We start from the raw sequence: 23,601 nt of genomic DNA on the forward strand, positions 1-23,601 counted from the left end.
AAAACTTTTGTGCTTCAAAGAATACCATCAAAAAAGAAAGAAGACAACCCACAGCATGAAAAAAATATTTGCAAATCATATCTGTTAAGGAAATTTGTATCTAAAATATATATAGAACTCTTACAAGACAATTTAAAAAAGAAAACCCTATATGAAATTAGCCAAGGATCTTAATAAGCATTTCTCCAAAGAAGATATACAAATGGCCCATAAGCACATTAAAATATGCTCTACATCATTAGCCACCAGGGAAATGCAAATCAAAATCACACTGAGATACCACTTCACAGCCACTAAGACAGTTCTAAGCCAAAACACTCATAACAACATGTGTTGGCAAGGATGTGGAGAAAACAACCCTCACACACTGCTGGTGGGAACATAAAATGGTGCAGCCACTTTGGAAAAAGGGTTGGTAGTTTCTCAAATTTTAAACATACAGTTACCATATGATCCAGAAATTCCACTCCTAGGAATATATCCAAGAGATTGAAAACATACATCCACTAAAAAACTCGTAAACATATACATTATATAAAAATATAAAATGATGTATCCATTCACTGAAAGTTTTTTTTTTAATTTTATTGTTTTTCTATTACAGTTGTCCTTTTTCCCTCATTGCTCCCCCCTCAGCCAGCCACCCCTTCTCCCACAGTCAATCCCCACCCTGTTGTCCATGTCCATGGGTCATTTATACTCGTTCCTTTACTAAACCCTTCTCCTACTTACTCCCCTTCTCTCCACCCCCCTCCCAATAACTGTTACTCTGTTCCTTGTTCAATTCTGTTAATTTGTTTGTGTTGCTCACTAGTCTCCTGTATCAGGTGATATCGTATGGTATTCGTCTTTCATTGCCTGGCTTATTTCACTAAGCATGATTCTCTCTAGTTCCATCCATGTTGTTGCAAATGGCAGGAGTTCCTTCTTTCTCTCTGCTGCATAGTATTCCATTGTGTAAATGTACCACAGTTTTTTAATCCACTCATCTACAGATGGGCACTTAGGCTGTTTCCAGTACTTGGCTATTGTAAGTAGCGCTGCTATGAACATAGGGGTGCATAGATTCTTTTGAATTGGCGTTTCAGGATTTTTTGGATATAATCTTAGCAGTGGAATCCCTGGTTCAAAAGGCAGTTCCATTCACTCAAAATTTTAATGAACATCTTTATGACATACGAGATAAAAAGCCTGATACAAAAAAATTTTTGAGAGTGAACATATAAACAGAAGCATATTTATGTTTCTTATACTATGAACCTTAGCCAGAGTTCAGACCTTCATTTGGACCCAGATATTCCAATTCTACAACTTTTGTTAAGAATTTTAAAAATAGGGTCTGGCAGGGTAACTCAGTTGCTTAGAGTGTCATCCTGATGCTACAAGGTTGCAGGTTCAATCCCTGGTCAGGCCACATACAAGAATCAACCAATGAATGTGTAACTAAGTGGAACGATAAATGAATCTCAACCTCTCTCCCTCCCTCTCTCTCTCTCTCTCTCTCTCTCTCTGTCTCTCTCTCTCTCTGTTTCTCTCTCTCTCACACACACACACACACACACAGCCCCTGGGCTGCCTCACACACATGCACTGCACAGCCCCTGCAGTAGAGTCCTGAAAATCAAGCTAGAGAATTTCAAAGAAGAGAGTAATATGACTAGATAGGTCGGAGAGAACTCACAGGTGTGTTTAGAGCAATGAAAATGAGCACAGGCCTGTGCACAGGGAGAGAGGAAGTGGAAGGGACTGCAGGCACAGCACACATGGGGAAAGCGTGGAGTCTAGAGGCGCCGAGGGCGTGCACAGAGGACAGGGGGTGACTGGAGGCACTGAGCGGATGAAAATGGAGTTGGAATCAGAAAGCAGAGGGCTTCAGGTAGCAAACTAAGAATTTCCGCTGCTTTCCCTTTCTTTCTGCGTAGCTTAGGGGAATTACTGTTGGTTCCTGAATATCTGAATCTCAGTTTCCTTATCTGTAAAATGAAAGCTCAGGATTAGAAAACAGCTATTAACTAATAATAATTACATTTCGTTGCTCTCCCATTATATGTAGAGCTGTATGCTGAGCCTGCACACACGTTATCACATTAATTAAGCCCCTTCTCGTCTCAACCTGCCATGATGATTTCAAAGACTGCATATCCCTAATTGATTCTAATTCCTCCTTTGATCTAGTATATTCTCTCTTTTTTGCAGTGAGAAAAGGACCGAAGACCTAACTTCTTTGCGGCTCTAGTAATATTTGGGCATCTTTCTACACTCACTCTGTCCAGGATAAAAGGTCCTCCCTCTCCTTTTGTGCTCGCCTGATACAAAATGTCCACTGGTGGAAGACATCTGAACTTAGCACAGAACAAAAGCTAACTGAACACCTTAGAAGTAGGAGGTCTCTAACTCAACACATGATTTTTTCCCTTGATACTCAGAAAGGGAGAAAGATTCAGGATTCCCCCCACCCCCTGGCCCACCCAGGCTTCTGCCCAAAGGAGGTACCAACTGCTCTTCCTAAATCCTCCTCACAGGCCCAACCTCATAAGAGAGCCCTGGGACTTGGTCCTTGGACCTATTCTCTTCTTGAGATAGTTTCTCCCTGGGGTCTCAGCCACTCTCACTACTTTTAAACATTACCTCTCCAATGAGGACTCACAATTTTCTATCTCCAGCCAGATATTCCCCCCGAAATCCAAATTCATTGGTCACTTCAATACCTCCACATTGATGCCAGATAAGCATTAGTATTAGTTTCCTGGAGCTGCCACAGGAATTGAGCACAAACTTAGTGCTTTAAAACAACAGAAATTTATTCTCAGTTCTGGAGTCAGAAGTCTGAAATCAAGGTGTCTGCATAACACTGATTAATACTGATACAAAGCAAGACAAAGGTGTGGAAAAGTTTGAGGACTGGTGTTAGTTCTTTAAATGTTTAGTAGCATTAACTAGTGAAGCTGTCAGTGGGAGATTTTTGATCATAGATTCTATTTTCCTTTTAGGGGTCTATTCAGATGTTCTATTTTTTTTAATTTCTTTGTGATTTAATTTTGGTACATTTATATTTCAAAGAATTTGTCCAGTTCATCTAGGCTATTCATTTTTTGGGGAGGGGGGGCATATAATTGCTTATAGTACTCTCTTCTAATTCTCCTTTTTTATTTCTATAAAATCAGGAGTTATGTTCCCACTTTCACTTCTGATTGTAGTAATTTGAGTCTTCTCCCTTTTATTTCTTAGCCCATCTAGCTAAAACTTTATCAATTTTGTCGATCTTCTCAAAGAACCAACTTTTGGTTTCATGTATTTTCTTTATTGTTTTTCTATCCTCTATTTTGTTTCTTTCTGCTCTAATCTTTATTTACCTCCTTTCTCTGCTAGCTTTGAGTTTCATTTGTTCTTTTTCCTCCTTACGTGGTAAAGTTAAGTTGTTGACGAGATTTTTCTTGTTTCTAAAGTAAATGTTTATAGCTATAAATTTCCCCCTTAGCACTTCTTTTGCTATGTCTCGTAAGTTTTGGTATGTTCTGTTTTCATTTTCATTTGTCTCCAGATATTTCCTAATTTCCCTTGTGATTTCTTCTTTCATCCATCGGTTGTTTAAAAGTGTATTGTCTAATTTACACAATTTTGTGAATTTTCCAGTTTTACTTTTTTGAACTGATTCATAACTTCATCCTGTTTTGGTCAGTGAAGATACTTTGTGTGGTATCTGTCTTTCAAAATTTAACTGAGACTTAATTTGTGGTCTAACATATGTCTATTCTGGAAAATGTCCCATGTGCACTTGAGAAGAATGTGTGTGCTGTTGTTGGGTAGATTGTCCTATATATCTTTTAGATCTAGTTGTTTTATCTTGTTTAAGTCCTCTAGTTCTTTACTTATCCTCTGTCTGGTTGTTTCATGCATTATTGTGAGTGGGATAGTAAAGTCTCCCAACTATTACTGTAGAAATGTCTTTCTCCGTTCAGTCTGTCAGTTTTCCTCATATATTTGATGGTCTGTTATGAGATGTGTTTTTATAATTGTTATATCTTCTTGCTGTATTGAATCTTTTATTAACCTCTATCTTATAACCTTTTTTGATTTCAAGTCTGTTTTGTTTGATATTAGTATAGCTACCCCTGTTTTCTTTTGGTTACAATTGCATGGAATGTATTTTTTCATCATTTTACTTTTACCCTGTTTGTATCTTTGGATTTTGTAGATAGCATATAATTGGGTCATGTGTTTTTATCAACTCTGCCAATCTCTGTCTTTAGATTGGAAAGTTTAATTCAATTACAGTTTAAATAATAAGGAGGACTTACTTTTGCAATTGTGCTATATTTTTTCTATATGACCTATAGCTATTTTTTGTCTCTTGTTTTCTTCTTTACTGTTTTTTTTTTGTTTGTTTAGTTGATATTGTGTAGTGAAATGTTTACTTTTCTTTCTATTTCCTTTTGTGTATATTCAATAGCTATTGTGGTTACTATGGGGATTACATTTAACATCCTAAAGTTATTACACACTAATTTGATTTTATACCAGTTCATGCAAAAACTCTGTTCCTTTACCGGTCTACCCCACTTTGGTGGTTTTGTTACAAAGTTACATTTTTATACATATGTGATAAAAAGTATAAACTAATAATTATTTTAAATGCACTAGTCCCTAAATTATAGAAAACAAAATTTGGGGTTTTATGCCAAAGATACAGTAATTCTAGCTTTTACACTAATAATTTTTTTCTTTAGATGTATTGGTCTTTTAAATAATGTAGAAAGCAAACAAAAGACACAGTTACAAATCACAGTTACAATGATATTAGCTTTTAATAATTGCCCAGGTATTTATCTTTATTGAGCTATTTATTTCTCCATCCAGTGTTGGGTTTCTGTCTAGTGTCCTTTCATTTCACCTTGCAGGATTCCCTTTAGCATTTCTTGCAAGGCTGACCTATGATCATGAATTTCTTAAACTTTTGTTTGCTGAGAGTATTGTAATTTCTCTCTCACTTTTGAAGGACAGTTTTACCAATTATAAGATTCTTGGTTGACACTTTTTTCTTTTATTGCTTTGATTATATTGGCCCACTGTCTTCCAGCCTCCAAAGTTTCTGATGAGAAATCGGCTGTTAATGTTATTGAGGATCCCATGCATGTGATGATTCACTTCTCTCTTGTTGTGTTCAATATTTCTCTCCTTGTCTTTTTAAAGTTTGATTATGTGTCTCAGTGTGTGTCTCTCTCAGTTCAAATTAGAGTTTGTTGAATTTCTTGGATGTTCATATTAATGTGTCATCAAGTTTGAGAAGTTTCAACCATTATTTCTACAAATATTCTCTCTGTCCCTTTCTCTCTTATCCGTGGACTTCTGTGAGGCATGTGCTGGTCCAATTGATGGTGTCCTTAAGCTCTGTTCACTTTTCTTCAATGTCTTTTTTCCTATTTCTCAGCCTCAATAACTTCCATAGCCCTATTTTCAAGTTCACAGATTCTTTATTATGCCTGCTAAAATCTGCCTTTGAATCCATTTAGTGATTTTTAAAATTTCTGTTGTTGTGCTTTTAAAGCTCTAGACTTTTTTGGTTTCTTTTTAGGTTTTCTATCTCTTTATGAATAATTTATTTTGCTCACACATTATTCTCTTGACTTTCTCCACATTTCCCTTTAGTTCTTCTAGCATCTTTGAGACAGTTGTTTTAAAGTCATTGTCTAGGATATCTTTCATTAGGTCTTTTTCCAGGGACAGTTTGTTGGCTTATTCTTTTTCCTTAAATGTATCTATCATACTTTCCTGTTTCTTTGTGTGCCTTGTGACTTTTTTTGTTGTTGAATACTGGATATTTGAATCTAATAATGTGAAAATTCTGGAAAATAAGTTTTTCCATCCTTCAGGGTTTGCTATTTTTTGTTATTGTTTTTGTCTTTTTGATTGTCATGTTTATCTTTGTGCCAAGGATTAGCCTTAAACTTAATGTCTTCTCAGCTCTTTTCTGAGACTTTCCTTAGGCATGCATGGTCACTTTCTGATTTTCCTTGTATATGCAGTCATTTTTTTAATGCTCCAGTCTTTAATGTCTAGATCCCCAAAGAAGAGGAGAAAATGAAGGTGGGAGAAAGGACTTTGGTCTTTTAAATGCCCTGGAAGTCACTTTAGCCAGAGGAAGTGGGGTTTGCACCAGTGGGGGAGGTGAAACAAGAATGGTCATTGGCTCCTTTGTCTGTACTTCTATGATAAGAGTGTAATCAGAGTGGACACCCCCCCTATTTGGAAGACAGAGTTCTTTTCCCCCTTTGGTTTCCTCAGACTGTGTACAAGCTGCTCCAGGAACCAAGCACAGCTGCCTGCCATTTGGCAGGGGCATGGGGATGTGTAGCTGCCACTGTGCTAACAGCCGAAATTGCCTGAAATTAATCACAATTTAGTCTTCCAAGTCTTCCCCTGACTCCAGAGTTCCAAAACAGTTATATCAGACAGATTCTTCCAGTGCAGTTGTTTTCTAGGTGGGAAGGCAGATTCCTGGTACTTCCCACTCTGCCCTCTTCCCCAGAATCCTCTCCTCTTAGCCCTTTTTTGAATTTGGATGCTTGCTTTTTTGTTGTTGAATTGTAGGGATTCTTTATATATTCCAGATATTAAACACTTGTCGGATATATGATTTGCAATATTTTCTCTAATTCTATGGGTTGTCTTTTCACTTTGATAGTGTTCACATGCTTTCTTAACTATAATAGTTATACATGAAAGGTAAAAGCATATCAATATAAAAAGCAAGCAGCAAACAGAAACCTAGCTGTTTAAGTAGATGGTAATGTTGCTGCTATATGATAAAGACTCCCAGAAGACAAGATGACCCACGTTTCTTAGTTACAGCCTGATTTCAGGTTCCCCGAGAGTTTATACATGCTGCCCCTAGGAAGCCAGTGGGCAAGGCCATGAGTGAACCCTGAGAAAACGTAGGACTCCTCAGTTACAACTCTGACACAGAGTGGAGTCCAGTATTGGCCATTTATTTATTTTTCCTCCATGTTGCTTCCCAAACTTTGCTGATAACCCTCATATTTTGGTTTTCTTACATCATATATCTCTATCCACTTTGATCAGCACTGATATTCTTCCGTGGTGTTCACCTGCTTCTCATGTCTCTCTTTGTGCTAATTACACATTTTGCTAGCTGTACATTTGTCCTGATGTGCCCATAGTTCATGTTGGTGAGAGAAAAGCTACCTACTACTTCAGTGAGTAACCAGATAAACTTTTACTCTGGTTATTTTTGGGGGGTATGGGATTATGCATTACAGTTCCGTCTTAAAGATGTTTTTCATTATAAGTCTTATGTTTGCAAATGCTCTATTCAACTTTCTCAAGAAATTTGCCTTTTTTACCGGAATTGTCACTGTTTGTTTACAACTTGAAGCTTCAGGGGTATGCTTGAGGTTTTCACTGTCAAGTTGAAGAAAATTGCCTTTACTATTCTCCCCAAACCCATACTTATGACAATGGGAAGAAAACACCAATGTATACTTACTGGCTCTCTCAGTGTGGCAAATACTACTTTGTGGTGATACATGAAGCTGAGTAGGTAAGCAGAAACTTGCAATACATATTTTCAGGAAATTGTCTCTACAGTATGGTACATGGAGAAACAGCATGAGGGGATAGCATAAGTTTGCAGTACATGGTTCTTTGACTTTAATTCCAGTAAGTAAAATCGAAACAAAACAGAACAAATTCTTTGGAGAATGAAGGTCATTAAGAAGTTTAGAAATAGCGATGTTTTCTAATATGTCTCTGAAGAGGTGCAAAGATACTAATCTCTACAGTTCTGTCTTCAATTGATAAGAGGGGTTAGTAGAAGAGTCCACTTTTTGTGCATGAGATTAATTCAACTGTAGCAAGCACTGGAATTATCATTGACAAATATGTTGATATAAAGCAAAAATAGAGCTTATAATCATGTCTTCTTTCCACTCCTAGGGGACCATTTCAGTTCTGAAGAATGGATACATTTCATGACTCCAATATTGCACTAATAGGTTTACTCAGTATCGAACTGGGGGAGGGAGGGCTTTGTTTTCTTATAAAAGAACAAGAGTTGTTTTCAGATACAGTTGAATCTTTATTTTTAGTTAGTGGGATAATAACATTACAAAGCTGCTCTGATGGAATAATTTTATGGTTAGTAAATTCCTGGGGTGTATAAATGTGTGTTTGTATATATACATCTGACTTAGTTTTTGTACAATCTTATTTATAAGTAGTTGCTCAAAATATAGTATTTGTATTTGATTGGTTAGAGGGACAGTATCTTTAAAGAGGTAATAAGAAAACAAGTATTCCCTCAGAGGATATTTCAGAGTTTTACTGCACTGAGTAATGTTTCAGTATAAGAGAAATGAGCCATTTCTGTACCTAGCCTCAGGTTATAGCCCTGCAGTATTTTTGGCCCTCTTCCTTCAGCTACTATGAATGTGTTAGCATCTGTCCCATAGCTAAGAATAGTTCATTCCATACCACCACAATCCTTGCAATGAGAAGAAATAAATATGAACTTTCCCTTTTCAGTAGAGTGAAACTTCTAGACCCTGGCCTTGGCAGATTTTATTTCACCCAACATCTCTAAATATCTCTGTGCTGTTTAAAGGGTGGAGACAACCAGAATTCCTGGTTGAATTATGAGTTCATAAAACTTATCTCCACCTACATGCTATGGGCTTCTTGCTCCAAACCCTACAGATTGCAGCTCTCCAGTCTGACCCCAGTCTTCTTGCCTTCCAATACCACCATTTTCTCAGAGTCATTATCTTTCTTTTTTACCTTCATTATGACTTACTCTTCTTTTCTCCCCTTTCCCATTTTCATAGAGTATCAGTCTTCTAGTTTTACCTACCTTCATGCCCAGCCTAGGCTCCATGAGCAATCATTTCAATAATCATCAGTGCCTTTCAGATACCCTGAAACACCCACCCAGAGCCCCAGCTGTTGCACACCCTGCACTTCCCTCCGCTTCCAGGTCTCTTCACTCTCTGGTCCTTCTACACATTTATATTGCCTGTCCTTGACTGAGCCATTATTATTTTTCAGGGTTAAAAGGTTTCCAATAAAATACTAATTAAAAATTGCAACATTATTTTATTGCCCTTCACTCCTTAGCAAAATTTTCAAAGCAGTTATTTCAAACCTTTTCCATATACTTCATTTCTGAATGACTTAGTCTCTTGCTCTTCTTAGCAAAGTCAGCATGAACTTGCTTCTCTTCCCTCTCTCCTTCTCAAGTACTTCAGTTCCCATAGCTACTTCACTATTGTAGGTTTTCTCTAGATCTGTTACTTTAACAGATATTTTAATTTATTGGTTTTTAGAGAGAGAGGGGAAGGGAGGGAAGGAAGAGAGAGAGAGAAGGGGGAAGAGAAACAGAGACACACAGAGAGACATTGATTTTTTATTCCACTTATGGTATTTATGCATTCATTGGTTGATTCTTGTATATGCCCTTACCAGGATCAAACCCACAACCTTGGTGTATTGGGATGATTCTCCAACCAACTGAGCTACCCAGTCAGGGCTTAACAGATATTTTTTGAGTACCTGTTGTGTTGACATTTGACCGGTGCTGCATAACAATAACTTATATTAGAATGGTTCAATACACTTTACAAGGTACTTGCATATACATTCACTAAATTATTATCCAGGCTCATTTTCTATGGTGTTTCAGGAGTAAAGTTTCCTTTTTCCAAAGCCAAACACTCTATTTGTTCTCTTAACCTTATTTCCCTTCTCCTCAGAAACTTTGGTCTTAGATGATCTCCTTTCTCCCAATAGTTCTTTTCCTTCTTGATATAAATACCCTTAGGCCTGGCCTGTTATTAAAAAACACACACACAAAAAAAGCTCTCGGGGCTTACTCCATCTTTGAGATGCCATTCTAATGTTTTTTCTTCCACTTACTCATAATAAGTTTTCATAAGTATAGCCTCACATCTCAACCTTAACTTGTAAATTTTCAACTAATTCCTTATCTCGTGAATTCTGGCTTCCTATTCCCATCTTAAACTGAACTGCTTTTTACTGATTCATCAGAAATATCAACCACAGTCCTCCCAACGAGCCCATTTTACAATCTGTGTCTGAGCACAGGCTAGTTACAGACATGTGAAATGATTCTTCACCCTCAAAGACAACAAGTCATCTGAGGTTTTGGCACTGTGGTTCAGGATGCCTAGCTGTGGTTCTTGGGCTGTGGGAGAAGGAGACAGCCAAGTGTAGTAGGCTCTCAAAAACTCTCAGTCCTTGAAGAAGGTGATGAAGTGCCTCTGGAACCTCTGATGTGTCTTTATAATCACATAGGTGACAGGGAGCCCTCATTTTCTGTGATTCATTACCTTCCTTCTGTGGTTAGTTACTTGTGGGATGACGCTACTGGCAGAAATCTCTGCCTTTTCCTCATATGTCTACAAGTGAGCCCCAACTTCTCTGTAATATCTACAATTTCCAGGGAGATAAAGCATAGGCCATTTCATCCTTGCTCTGAGTTTTTGCTGTCCTGGCTGGTGCAATGAGCTCATACTTTTAAGGAGCCATAAGATGCAGACCGGGGACTGCAATTCTCCACAAACATCAGAAGATAGCCACTGCAGTTGGTTAATTTTGAATACCTTAACCAGAGGTAAGAAATTAGACAACTGTATTATTACCTCCATCTTTAAGTTATCTTGGAAACATTGGTAAATACATAACAAAGTTCCAAGGTTTTGAATGAGGAATTTTCCACCTCATTTGGGGATCAGTAGTATGTCTAAAATTTTAATTGCAGTCATCATTCCCAACAGTGTGGCTCAGAAGGAGGTGGCTACCAGTGGTAGTGACTCTCCTTGGTAAACAGAGAGTTTTGCTCTGGCCTTGCATGCACAGATGAAACACACACACACTCATGCTCACACACACTATGGGGGAGGCCTGTTACTGTATTGTGTGCACTGAAGAAAGTAAATAAATAGCTCACTGAATTAGTGCATAAAATGAATGAACTCGACTGAGAAAACCAGTGGGGGTTGGGGTGGAGGAAAAAACGGCTGGTGTCTCAGTAGAGTTCACTTGTTTAAAGGGCCCCGACGGTCCTAGAGCATCCGCAGACCCACCCACTCTGGGAACAATGGCCAGGGCAATAGCTAGAAAGGCACCAGTCCCATATAGGAAGTGTGGGAAGTGCCTGGAAAAGGGGCAAGCGCTGAGCAAGCAGTGTTGTTCCCTCTCAGACCCCTCCCCCACATACAGCGTCACAACCTGGTGAAACAGGTCATCTGTACTGAGGAATAGCTAAAGCTCTGCCCCTTACAAAATAACAGGTGGGACAGCTCTACCTAAGACACAGAAGCAAACAAATACAGGAGCCTGTCAAGATGAGGAGACAGAAGTATGGCCCAAAAGAGGGAATGGATCAAGGTTCCAGTAGGAGAAATAAGTGATTAGGAGATAGCCAACCTAACAGATGCAGAGTTCAAAACACTGGTGATAAAGATGCTCACAGACTTGACAGATATGCTTAAGTACAGCAAACTCATGAGGGAAGAAGTGAAGGCTGTGCTAAATGAAACGAAGGAAAATCCACACAAAACCAATGGTGAAAGGAAGAAAACCAGGGTTCAAATCAATGATTTGGAACATAGGAAGAAAAAAACAGTCGACCAGTACAGAATGAGGAAACAAGAATTGAAAAAAATGAGGAGAGGCTTAGGAACCTCTGGGACAACTTTAAACATGCCAACATCCGAATCATAGGAGTGCCAGAAGGAGAAGAGGAAGAGCAAGAAATTGAAAGCTTAAGTGAAAAAATAATGAAGGAAAACTTCCCAAATTTGGCAAAGGAAATAGACAATCAAGTCCAGGAAGCACAAAGAGTCCCAACAAGCTAGATTCAAGAAGGACCACACCAAGACACATCATAATTAAAATGCCAAAGATTCAAGATAAAGAGAGAATCTTAAAAGCAGCAAGAGAAAAGCAGAGAGTTACCTACAAAGGGGTGCCTATAAGACTAGCAGCTGATATCTCAAAAGAAACTTTGCAGCAAGAAGTATTCAATGTGATGAAAAGCAAGGACCTACAACCAAGATTACTCTATCCAGCAAAGCTATCATTTAGAATGGAAAGGCAGAGAAAGTGCTTCTCAGACAAGGCAAAGCTAAAGGAGGAATTCACCACACAGGGGAACAATTTTTAACAAAATTCCCATTGAGTTCAATTTTTCAGCTGTTTTAGACTTAAATAAGCATGCTGATTTGAAAACTATAGTTAGTTTTTTTGCTATCACATTAAGTTTTTCTCTACAGCTTATCTTAATGAAACCACTCTAGGCTCGATCAAGCCTGGATCGAGGGAAGCACTAGTGCTCTCCTACTGGCTGAGAGCAAACCTCTCTCAAGTGTGGGGCAGTACAGGATGACCTTGGAGACCAGCGACAAGTTCATACTTGTCTAGGCTATTTAGTTACATATGATACACTGTGGTGAGAGGTTGTGTGCTGCTCTATATAGTTAATCATATTCCAAAATGTAGTCTGAGTTCTTGTCTGTATACAAGGAATTAGCAGAATTTATTTTTTTATTTACATACATATTTCCTTTCCTTCAGATCATGTCTGCCTCTATTTCTCATCTTAAGTGCCTAAACAACCCTGATTCATTTGGTTATATCTGTGGCAGTTTCACCCTTCTTAGTCAAAGGACAAACATCAGCACATTTGTCAGGCAAGCCTATTTTTCATATTTTAAAGTAAAACCTGGTGATCAGATAAGTCTTGGGCCCCTCATATGGTGTGCAGAAGTGTGTCAAGAGTTCACGGAGATGGACAAAGGGAACACATGATAAACTGGGTTTGGCAATCAGTTCTTGGAAATGACACCAAAGGCACAGATAACAAAAGAAAAATTAGACAAATTGAAATTTCTAAAAATTTTGTGCATCAAAACACTATCCACAGAGTAAAAAGGCAACCTACAGAATGGAAGAAAATATTTGCAAATATATATCAGAGAAGGGATCAATACCCAGAATATATATAGAACTTAGACTCAACAACACAAAACCAAACAATCCAATTTAAAAGTGGGGAAAGGACTTGAATAGACATTTCTACAAAGAAGACATAAAAATGGCCAATAAGTACATAAGAAGATGCTCAACATCACTGATCATTAGAGAAATGCAAATCAAAACCACAGTGAAATACCACCTCACACCTGTCAGGATGCCTATTATCAAAAAAACAAAAGACAAGTGTTGGTGAGGATGTAGAGAAATTAGAACCCTTGTGTACTGCTGGTGGGAATGTAAAATGTAAAATGTAAAGTGGGTGTCACTGTGGAAAACAATATGGCAGTTCCTCAAAAAATTAAAAAGTAGAATTATTATATGACTCAGCCACTCCACTTCTTCTCAATACTCAAAAAATTGAAAGCAGAGTCTTGAAGAGGTATTTGTACACACTTGTTCATAGCAGCACTTTTCATAATAGCTAAAACATGGAAGTAACCCAAGCATCCATCGATAGATAATGGATTTTTAAAACAATGTTATATACAGAAAATGGAATCTTACTCAGTCATAAAATGGAATAAAGGTCTAACGTAAGCTACGACATGAATGAACCTTAAAAACATTATGCTAAGTGAAATAAGTCAGCCACAAAAGGACAAATACCACATGACCCCACTTACATAAGATATCTAGAATCAGTAAATCCAAACAGTGGTTACCAGGGGCTGGGGGAAATGAGTAGTTACTGTATTTTTTTAAACAGGTACAGAGTTTCTGTATGGGATGACGAAAAAGCTCTGGAAATGGATTGTGGTGATGGTTGTGACTTTAAATGTAGTTGATGTCAATGAACTGTACCCTTAAAAATGATAAATTTTTGTTATCAATATATACATTTTACTTTAAAATTTTAATATTTGAGGAAAAATCAGTATTAAAAATTCATATACAAGTAAATCAAATACTAGCATGATCTGTTAGTAGTGTCCAAACAGACTTCCTCCCTCCCTCCCTTTCAGCTCTATACCAAATAACTAAACATTCTGAGTAAGACAGATGCGTGAGGGAATTATAATGAGAATTTAATTTTTAAAGGATAAATTATATAACAACAGGGACTGGCAGAATGAAGTAATCTAGGGCAGGGATTATAAACAACCAGAAGGCAGAACACCAAAGACCCAGGAGATTCTTCTATATTCAGGAAAAGGAAAAAATGAAGAAAGAACAGAAATGCATGCCTAAGCCCCAAATTTGTAAGTCACTCAGTTCTATAACAACTCCCTGTAAGTTCCACAGAATGATTTAAATAATTCAGGCAGGGCCCGTTCCACTGGCTGTGAACTACTAGGCAAGGAAACAAAGCAACATAGCTTGGATTCCATGCCAGCCTAAGGTCAGGGATGACATCTTACGCTATCTCTAAAAGTACAGTATTACACTCCAGCTTCTCATCCTGCAGACACAATTTGTGGGAAATCAATTTAAAACTCTATGGGAATGGTCCTCAATAAATGGTAAGTCCAGCTCTTTCAACCTAATATCTCACCTAAAGAACAAGTCAGTTGTAGGCATATTCTCCTGCTGATTACCATCTCCAAAAAAAGTTGAGGGCCAAAGAAGAAAGTTTGCATTCTTCAGCCTTTCACTTGATTTGACAAGAATCATCTATAAGCTAAGCTTTAAGGCCTCAGGAAAGACCCAGCTATTAATGATTCTTTTAAAAAACCATAATGCCACTGTTACGATTTTAACTGGCAGAAATGGTCTCCTAAGACGCATTCCAACTCTAATTAAAGTAGGGCTATCCCAGAGCTCCCACTTAACTTTAATTTGTATTAAAATAACTTAGAAGAGCTATTCAATATATTGAGCAACTGCCCAAATCTGGTTGGTTAAACGTTAGCATCTTCCCCCTTCTGAGGCCACAAGGGTTTGAGATTGATAACGCGCTCAGAGAGACAGGCAGGATTCAAATTACCAACACGGGTGGCATTTTTCCAGAACACCAAAGAAATTGTTTTCTAAAATGAGATACTGCTTTACTTAGCCAAATTATATTTAAAAGGTGGAGTGCTAAAAACATTCTGCCCATCAATTACCATAGGGGTGGAACAAATAGAAACTGTAAGAACAACATCTCTATGGAAATCGATTTAAATCAATGTTGAAGAGATTGAACTCCCATAGCTTTTCACTTAATTATACCTATGGCTTGAGACCTGGAAGAGATTCCAAATATTCCCAAAGCTTCTTCCACTTTATTCAAAGTTCTCTGGGATAGTCTATCTGTAAACAGCACTATTTTTACTCCACTCACTGAGCTTTACTTTCTTTACAGCACTTCCCCCATCTGACATTCTATTGCATACCTGTCTGGGTACTGTTTGCTGTGTCTCTCCCACCAGAAGATCATCTCCATAGTACAGGGGCCCTGAGTTTGCTCTTGTATCCCAGCACCGACAGCAGCATCTGGCATAGACTAGGCCCTTAGTAACTACTGTATTTGTTTACTGGGAGACTGAGTAACTCTTGCCCAAACCTTTTATCTTATGCATGAGATTATTTGAGGCTCAGAGGAGTGAAATGACTTGCTCAAGGTCACAAGGCTAATTAGAGGGAAAGCTGACCATAGAATCAGGCATCTTAACTCCCAGCCATCCTTCCAAAGTAGAGGCAATTATGCCATCCCTGCTTTTGATAGCTCCCCACTGCCTAAAAAAAATGTCAGCACTCTTTGCCTTTCAGATCTCTCCAAATTTTGCCTAAGTCACTTTTCTAGTCTTGTCTTGTGCCACTCCCTTCTGTGCCCCATGTTTCTGCCTCCTCAGCACCTCATCAAGGTTTTCATGCTTGCCAGATCTTTGCGCTCTGTGTTCTCTACCTCTGGAATAGCTTTCCACCTGCCAAAATTCTACCCATCTTTCAAGCTCAAATATCACTTCCTCTGTGAGCTTCCTCCCATCTTTCCTCCTCCTACCCTTCTTCACCAGAATACTCACTCCTTCTTATGAGTTCCCATAGTGCTTTGACCCTCTATCATAGCACACTTTACATTCTGCTGTCTTTCTTCTTTACTAGACTCTGAGCCCTTCATTTTTACATTCACTACCAACTCCACAGTGCCTGGTATAAACAGCTGGAACCAGACAAAAAGGAGGAAAAACAGGGGAGATGTGCTACCCTTCAATGTTCACTACGATTCCCAATGGAATGACAAACATCCCAGTATCCAAACTAACTGCCCCAGAGGAAAAAAATCAGTTAGTGCTAAAAATGGGATAAGACATTTAACATGACAGCACATGACAATACTAGTGAATTATATAATATTAATCAAAATGCATTTGTTGTATGACAATGCTTCTATAAAATTTTATCTATAAAAAGGTTACTTTCTTTTCCCAGATTTGAAATGACAACAAAAGTTTTGAATGCTTTGGGCTGAGATCTACTACTGTCATATTCAAATGATCTGTATCCCCCCCACCTTTGTGCTTTTCATGCTATACCCATAGTGCCCAGAACATGATGTGTGCTCAATACATTGTGTGCTGACATGCCATAAACTGGGTTTATGTTGACTTGGGCTGGATGGGATGTGGATGGTCATGGTACTTTGCATTAAACTTCTCACCACAGGGGACAATTACTTTTTTTGGTTTACTGGAAGAGAATCATTCAAATTGCTATCTTGTTTTATTTCTCTGTACCTAGGGTCAACAGGGGTTGTTTGTAACAGACAAAAAGCATAGAAAAATGATAATCTGGAAGTGTTTTCTATAAGCCACGATTCTGGAATTAATCACTTATCTTCTTTCAACCTCCATAATACCCTTCCTAAAAGGTAAATTTATGCACATTACTAGCTAATATGTATGATGAAATTAATTGAAGTATCAGAAGTTGCCTTACAAAGTCCTTGTTCATTAGTTATCATTGGGTCACTGATAACAAACTCATAATGAGGTAAAACTCTGTTTGGGCCTAAAAGAAAGACTAGATCTGAAGCTACATAAAGTAAACATCTTTAAGCTGTCAATTGGAGCTATCTATATTGACTTGGAAAACAAAAAAATCTCAACAAAAAATAACAAACAAGAAATCTGGTCCTGAGGTTTTCTTCATTCTTATCTTTGCCAGTTAAAGACATTATTCTCACAAAACTGAAAAATATCCTGGGTTTGCACCAGCCCAGTATTGGAACATCAAGAGCATCCAAGGTTAAGAGAGAATAACTAACTGCTCATAATCTCTCTCTTCAGAACACAGGCTGAGCAATCTCTCTTCACTCAGCTCTCCTCCATCCAAAAGCGATACAGTTTGAAAACTTTGCTGCTTTTCCATCAATGTTTATTTAAAACCAGCTGAAATCTCTTTGTAATACGAAATACAGATTAAAGTACCCAATTGAATGAGCGGCATCTTATTCATCCCAGAGGGAAAACTGTTAGTGTCTAATATTTTAATGTGCTTTTCTTATAAATAAATAAAGCTATTGGGCCTCTGACCTATATAGGAAGGTAAAACTGAGACTAAACATCAATATTATAAACAAAACATATGTCTATATACACAAACACACACACCCCAAATGGCATTACACCTAATGTGCAATTCCTCAGGCACAGCTCTTGCAACATATGGTGACTACCATGCACTAAATGGTCCTCTAATGGTTCAAAGACTTCCATCTTCCTGAGCACCTAACTTATTAGCAGGGAGAGATTACAGATGATGCAAAGAACTCAGTTACTTAACCCCTGAACCTTAGCCTTCTTATCTGTAAAATGAGGACTTGTTATAGAACAGCCCTGCCCAACAGAAATATAATGCAAGCCACAAATGTGAGCCACATATGTCACTTCTAATTTTCCAGTAGGCATACTTGAAAGAGTAAAACAGGTAAAAATAATTGTAATTATATTTTATTCAATATAATACAGCTAAAACACTATTTTAATATGTAACCAATATTTTAATATTATTAATGACATATTTTACATTCTTTTTCATATTAAGTGTTTGAAACTTACAGCACGTCTTAATGTGGACAAGCCATATTTCAATGCTCAATAGCCACATGGAACCAGTGGCTACCGTATGAGACAGCGCAGACCTAGATGACCGCTGACATTTTTCTCAACAATAAAACTAATTTTAATAAGGGGAATACGAGATTTGTAGGTCAGGAATACTTAGAAAAACTATGAGATGTTTTCCTGAAGATTCTCAGTGTGTTTATTCTCATTCAAAATGGCCCTTTGCTGTTTTTTAACTTCAATTTTTTTAATTCAGTGGACTTGGGTCTGTAAACAACTGAGTAGGTGGCTTGTCCTACTTGGAGACTCACCCTGTTCCCCTCATCACAGCCACTGTCCCACAAACCTCGAGTGATGACCATTCAGGAAAATTACAATTGCTGAATGAGTGAGACTTCTAAAAAATCCTAACTCGAGAAACAACTGTTAAAATGAAAGTTCAACAGAAATGACAAAGAAAAATGTTTGACAACTATGTCATCTTCTACATATTAAGATAATGTATGACACACAAATTTGCACATGCTTTTGGAATTGTTTCTCTAATTACTCAACATCTACTGAGAAAGATTCACGCTGCTCCTCCCACACCGTCTCACTTATTAGTCCCTTTGTGATCAATGACCTGCCTACGCCAGATGGCTGGTCTGGGTGAAGAGTACCCTATGAGATCAGAGAACAAAGCAAAGCTAACTGGCTTTCCCAGGAATTGAATCTGTGACCCCAACCTCATTAACTCTAGATCACAGTCAGCGCATCACAAATAAGGCTGGGGCAGCTTCATCATAAGTGCCAAGAAAGCTCATTGTGACTGTCACAATGTTACTTTGTTAGACAAAAAGTCACTAAATTTATTTAAAACTTTTCAAAATGAAACAAATCCTAAATGCAAGCATTTAGGGCCGCCTGGAATTCATCAGCACTGTCTTATCAGCTCTGTTTAATCTGTCACAAGGTTCCCTAAGAATGTCAGCTGTGCTCCCCACCTGAGACCATAAATGGCTTTGACAATGGAGTTGTGATATTTTCTCTTCCAAAAACAGGGATCCTTTTGATTTCTCCCAAGTGAAGAAACTGCAGGCTAACAATGATATACAAGAATTTTCACTAATTATTTACTGAATCCAGCTTATCCTAGATTTCAATAACCAAGTTACGTACTCTGTTGCAATTCCTTCCCTTCTCCCTCTTAGTGGCAGCCAATCCCTCATCAGGTGAGTGAGGCGCAGACAGTGGGGCTCTGTATGGGTTGTTCTTACCTTCCCTGGTAAAAAGCCAACACCTTTTTTTAGCAAGTTGACCTTCCTTCCTTGTTATTGGAAATAATTCCTCTTAGCAGCTGCTATATGCTCTTGAATTCTATTCCAACAATCTGTCTCTACTGAGCTAAGCACTTACTTTTGAATTAAATATTTCCCAAAGTGTTTCAGGAATATAATTTCTCTATCTTTTCCTAAAACACTTAACAGTTAATACCATGCTGGTTTCAGAAGCAAGTTTATTGAAGAACTGGTCAAGATTTTAAAATCTGAAAATAGTTCTGGCTGGTGTGGCTCAGTGGATTGAGAGCCACCCTGTGAACTGAATGAAAGGTTGCTGCTTCAACCCAGGTCCCCAGCTGGGGGCAGGAAAGAGGCAACCGATTGATGTTTCTCTCTCCCTTTCTTGCTCCCTTCCTTTCCCTCTCTCTGAAAATAAATAAGAATAAATAAACCTGAAAATATTTCTGCTTTTCGTTTTTGCCATTTTAAATGAAATCACCTTTCCTCATACAAATTTACTAGAATATAAAACCTATTACATATGGTTGTGCTTTGGGGGCTGCGTGTATATTTCTGATAACATGTGACTAGAAGGCATTCAGCATCTCTTCAACGTTTTTACTGTTTTTTTTTTTTCTTTCTATCAAGTTACTTAAAATAATTTTTTAACTTATGGATGAAGAGTTTGTAATCCTGCACTTCTCATAGATCTGTGGAAATCATACATATATGTAAACCTGAAATATGTGTATGTATCTGCCTCAAAGCCACTTGTACAAGTAAATATCTAAATTGATTTTGCCCTTATCTCTAAGAATTTTCACATCAAGAATAAAAGTAGTACAAAATGTAATGGTAGCTGAGTTTAGTATCTGCCTGAATATACAATTACTGAAATGTTTCTTGATGCTCATAAAAACTATATCAATCCATTAAGGGTTAAGTGTTAGACAAAAGGAATAAAGTAATAAAATAAACATAAGATATAAGCTTACTACATTTGAACACAATTTCATTAGGGGCAAAATGATTTTCTAAGAGCTAACCTAAGCATGAAATCTGATAACAATGAAGAAAACAATACATTCATTCTTATCTAATCTTAATATAAAATGATGATTGATGAACAGAAATAAACAGATTTTCAAACCACATTTATAAACCATGAAACTGCTGTTTGTCTAAAATATCATCATGATCTACCCAAACTCTGATTTCAAAATTAGCAGTCTGAAAAGACTAACCTTAATTCAACAAATAAACTCTTTTAACATATGGTTAAGTGTAAAGCTCCATGCACACAGAAGCTGTAATGCAAAAGCAAGCACCAGATAATCATCATATTTGTAAGGCACACTCATACATGTTGACAGCAATACACAAACCAGACAATATAAGAGTCAATTTATGAGATATAGTTTGAAAGAAACAGTAAAATTCGTCTTTCCATTATCACTTAAACTCATCTATTTGTGTATTCTAAGTACTATTTATAAAATACATTTCCTTAACATTCTCTAATTGCTTCTCAATATTTTTAAAATAGGAGGAAAGTCCAAAGAATGCCACAAAATTAAAATTAAAATATTGCTAAAAATTTAAGAAACACTTGCAAAAATTGAAATACAAAAAAATTAGTAGTGATTTCTTACAAGTATTTTACAAAATAAATACTGTACTACCTGGTGATTTTGAAACAAATCAATATACTATAAAGTACTCTTTGTAGCTCTGAAGTCTTCATTTTGTGCCTTAACAAAAGCTGGCAAACATTCCTAATGAAGTCTTTTTATATTTACACGGTTTTCATGTCTCTTCTGAAGATATATTAAACCTTTGGGTGCCCAATAAAACTGACCAATTAATAGACTCTACCATAAAAACCTGAAAAGCTATTCTAAAATATTTACATTAAAGACCAGTCAAAATAGGTTACTAGTCTATCTAGTATACTCTCTTACTTTATTTACTAAGTTCAAATTGTTCTTCAAATGGGTAAATTTTTAATATTGCCATTCAAATTTATCTAGAAATCATACATCAGAAATTATTGTGAGGGAACATCAGAACAGAGTGTAGAGGAAAACAGAGAGCTTTGGGGTCAAACACAACTCAGGAATTCTTGCTTTATCTACCACTAACTTTATAATGTTGGCAAGTTAATAAAGTCTCTTTGAGTCTTAATTTCAATTATCAAATGGAAACACATTTGATAATGTGTTTATCAAAGTCCAAACTACAGGCTGCTGTGAACACTGAATTACAAAACATAATAGCACAGTGCCTAGACCATAATAAATACTAAAGAAATGACTGTAATTACTAAGAAGTGTTTAACAACTCATACTCAGTGTAATTTAATATTCAAATTCTAACTGATGTAAATCATTAGAAGGAAAACTATAGAAGTTCAATAACATTTTTCTTTAATGCTCTTAATCTGATTATCCTTTACATGAGTGTTTTTCAAACTGCAAGTGATGACCCATTGATGGTACTGAAATCATTTAGTGTTTTTCAAGCAGCATTTCTAAATAAAATAAAATAAACCATATAAGAATGCATTACACAGAGGAAGTCCAAGCATTGATTCACAAATTTTGTTTAATTAAACACATTCATAATGTATCTGTATACTGGATAGCAAAATAAAATGTATCTCTTACTGTGCAGAAAAAAATATTAAAAACCAGTGCTTTACATTATAATAAAAATAATTAGCTGACACTGAATGCTTAGTTTCTACTAGACACTGTACTAAGCACATACACTATTTTATTTCATCCTCCCAAAAATCCTATAAGGTAGATACTATAATGTGCCCAATTCTACTGATGAGGAAACTGAGACTTAAGAGAGATTAAGTCGCTTGCCAAGGATGCAGAGCTGGTAATTGGTAAATCCAGGGTTCAAATTTAGTCACCTGACTTCAGAACTTGCACATTTAACCAGTTCACACTCATAAGTATGGGGTTGTAAAATGTAACTTCTCTATATAAAAGTTATTCAAAAGGTAGACTTTTTCAGGAAGCCTAATTCTAGAGTGCTTTTTCTGGAGGTGCAGCCCATCTGGGAGAAGGCAGTGTGATTCGAAGGTGAAAGAACTAGGTGTAAGATCCAGCTCCGGTCCCGAGCATTGTTGCTTCAGTGGCGAGGAGTTGGCAAGTCATTTAATCTCTCCATGTCTGGATTTCCTCACCTACAAAACAGGAATGATAATATCTGCCCTGCCTCCCCACAGGCCATTGTGAGCAAGTATATGTACATATTACAAGTGAAATGTTCCTTTGTGCTACTCAGTTATATGAGATGATCATTAATACCACACATGGGGCCCCCTTCGTCATAGACACAACACATCAAATATGATCAAAAAAGGAAGGCCATCGGGCTTTTAAAAACTCTATGCGGAAACACTCCACATAGTTCTTGGCACACAGGAGGTCTGCATTAAACTAAAAGAAGTAAACTAATTGGATTTTTATACATGTTTTATCCATTTGTATTTTATTTTTCATTAATTCATCATTTTACAACAATCTATCAGATACCTACTACACACCAGATTAGATATGTGAGCTACAAAAAAAAAAAAAAAAAAAAAAAAGTCTAACAGGGCCATCCCTTGCCCTGGGAAATCTCATATTAATTTCAATGAACTTTTCCAAAATTCTGTAAAAGAACATTGTAAAATGCAGCCTCCTCATCTAGTAACAATAATAACTTAGGTTTATTATAGTGCTTTATAATTTAGAAAGAACTACAGGCATACCTCAGAAATACTGTAGGTTCGGTTCCAGACTACCACCTCCTTTTGCAGGTGTAGGGCCTTGCTTTCAATGTTTAAAAAAAAAACGTAAAACCTGTGAAATTCAATAAAGCCAAGCTCAATAAAATGAGGTATACCTATGTATGGCAGCTTTTGTTTCTCATACCAATTGTCTAAATAAGTTAAGTCTGTATTATCTTCCTGACTCCAAATCCAGTGCCAAGAACTGCTAAGTCTTTAGAGTGCAAGTTTCTCAATGTCAGAGGTGACTGTAAAAACAAGGTTTTGAAGAATATAGATTCTTAAATAATACTGGAAAGGGGTAATGTCGTAGAATGATTGTTTTCCCTTCACATTTCTGAGTTGAAGTAATTTATAGTGCAACCATATCACCTATATAAGAGGCATTTTTCAAAATGTTTCTTTTAAAATCCTGCCTTTGAATTTATTTTTTACAGGCAATTTTCTGTTGAATATCTTGAACTAGGATTCAGTTTTCTCACAGAGTAAAGGA

At 37.0% G+C, this 23,601-nt stretch overlaps 1 long non-coding RNA gene across 2 annotated transcripts in view; it reads right to left on the bottom strand.

Moving 5' to 3' along the window:
- The window catches only part of LOC150020110 (uncharacterized), a 132,915-nt gene that overhangs the window by 107,860 nt on the left and 1,454 nt on the right, over nt 1–23,601 (bottom strand). For both annotated transcript variants that reach the window (XR_016509109.1, XR_016509108.1), the window contains exon 2: nt 23,091–23,181. This is a non-coding gene — a long non-coding RNA (uncharacterized LOC150020110). The remainder of the gene's footprint in view (nt 1–23,090; nt 23,182–23,601) is intronic.

Source organism: Furipterus horrens, unplaced genomic scaffold, assembly GCF_987537825.1.
Source record: "Furipterus horrens unplaced genomic scaffold, mFurHor1.1.pri manual_scaffold_2, whole genome shotgun sequence".
NCBI lineage: Eukaryota > Metazoa > Chordata > Mammalia > Chiroptera > Furipteridae > Furipterus > Furipterus horrens.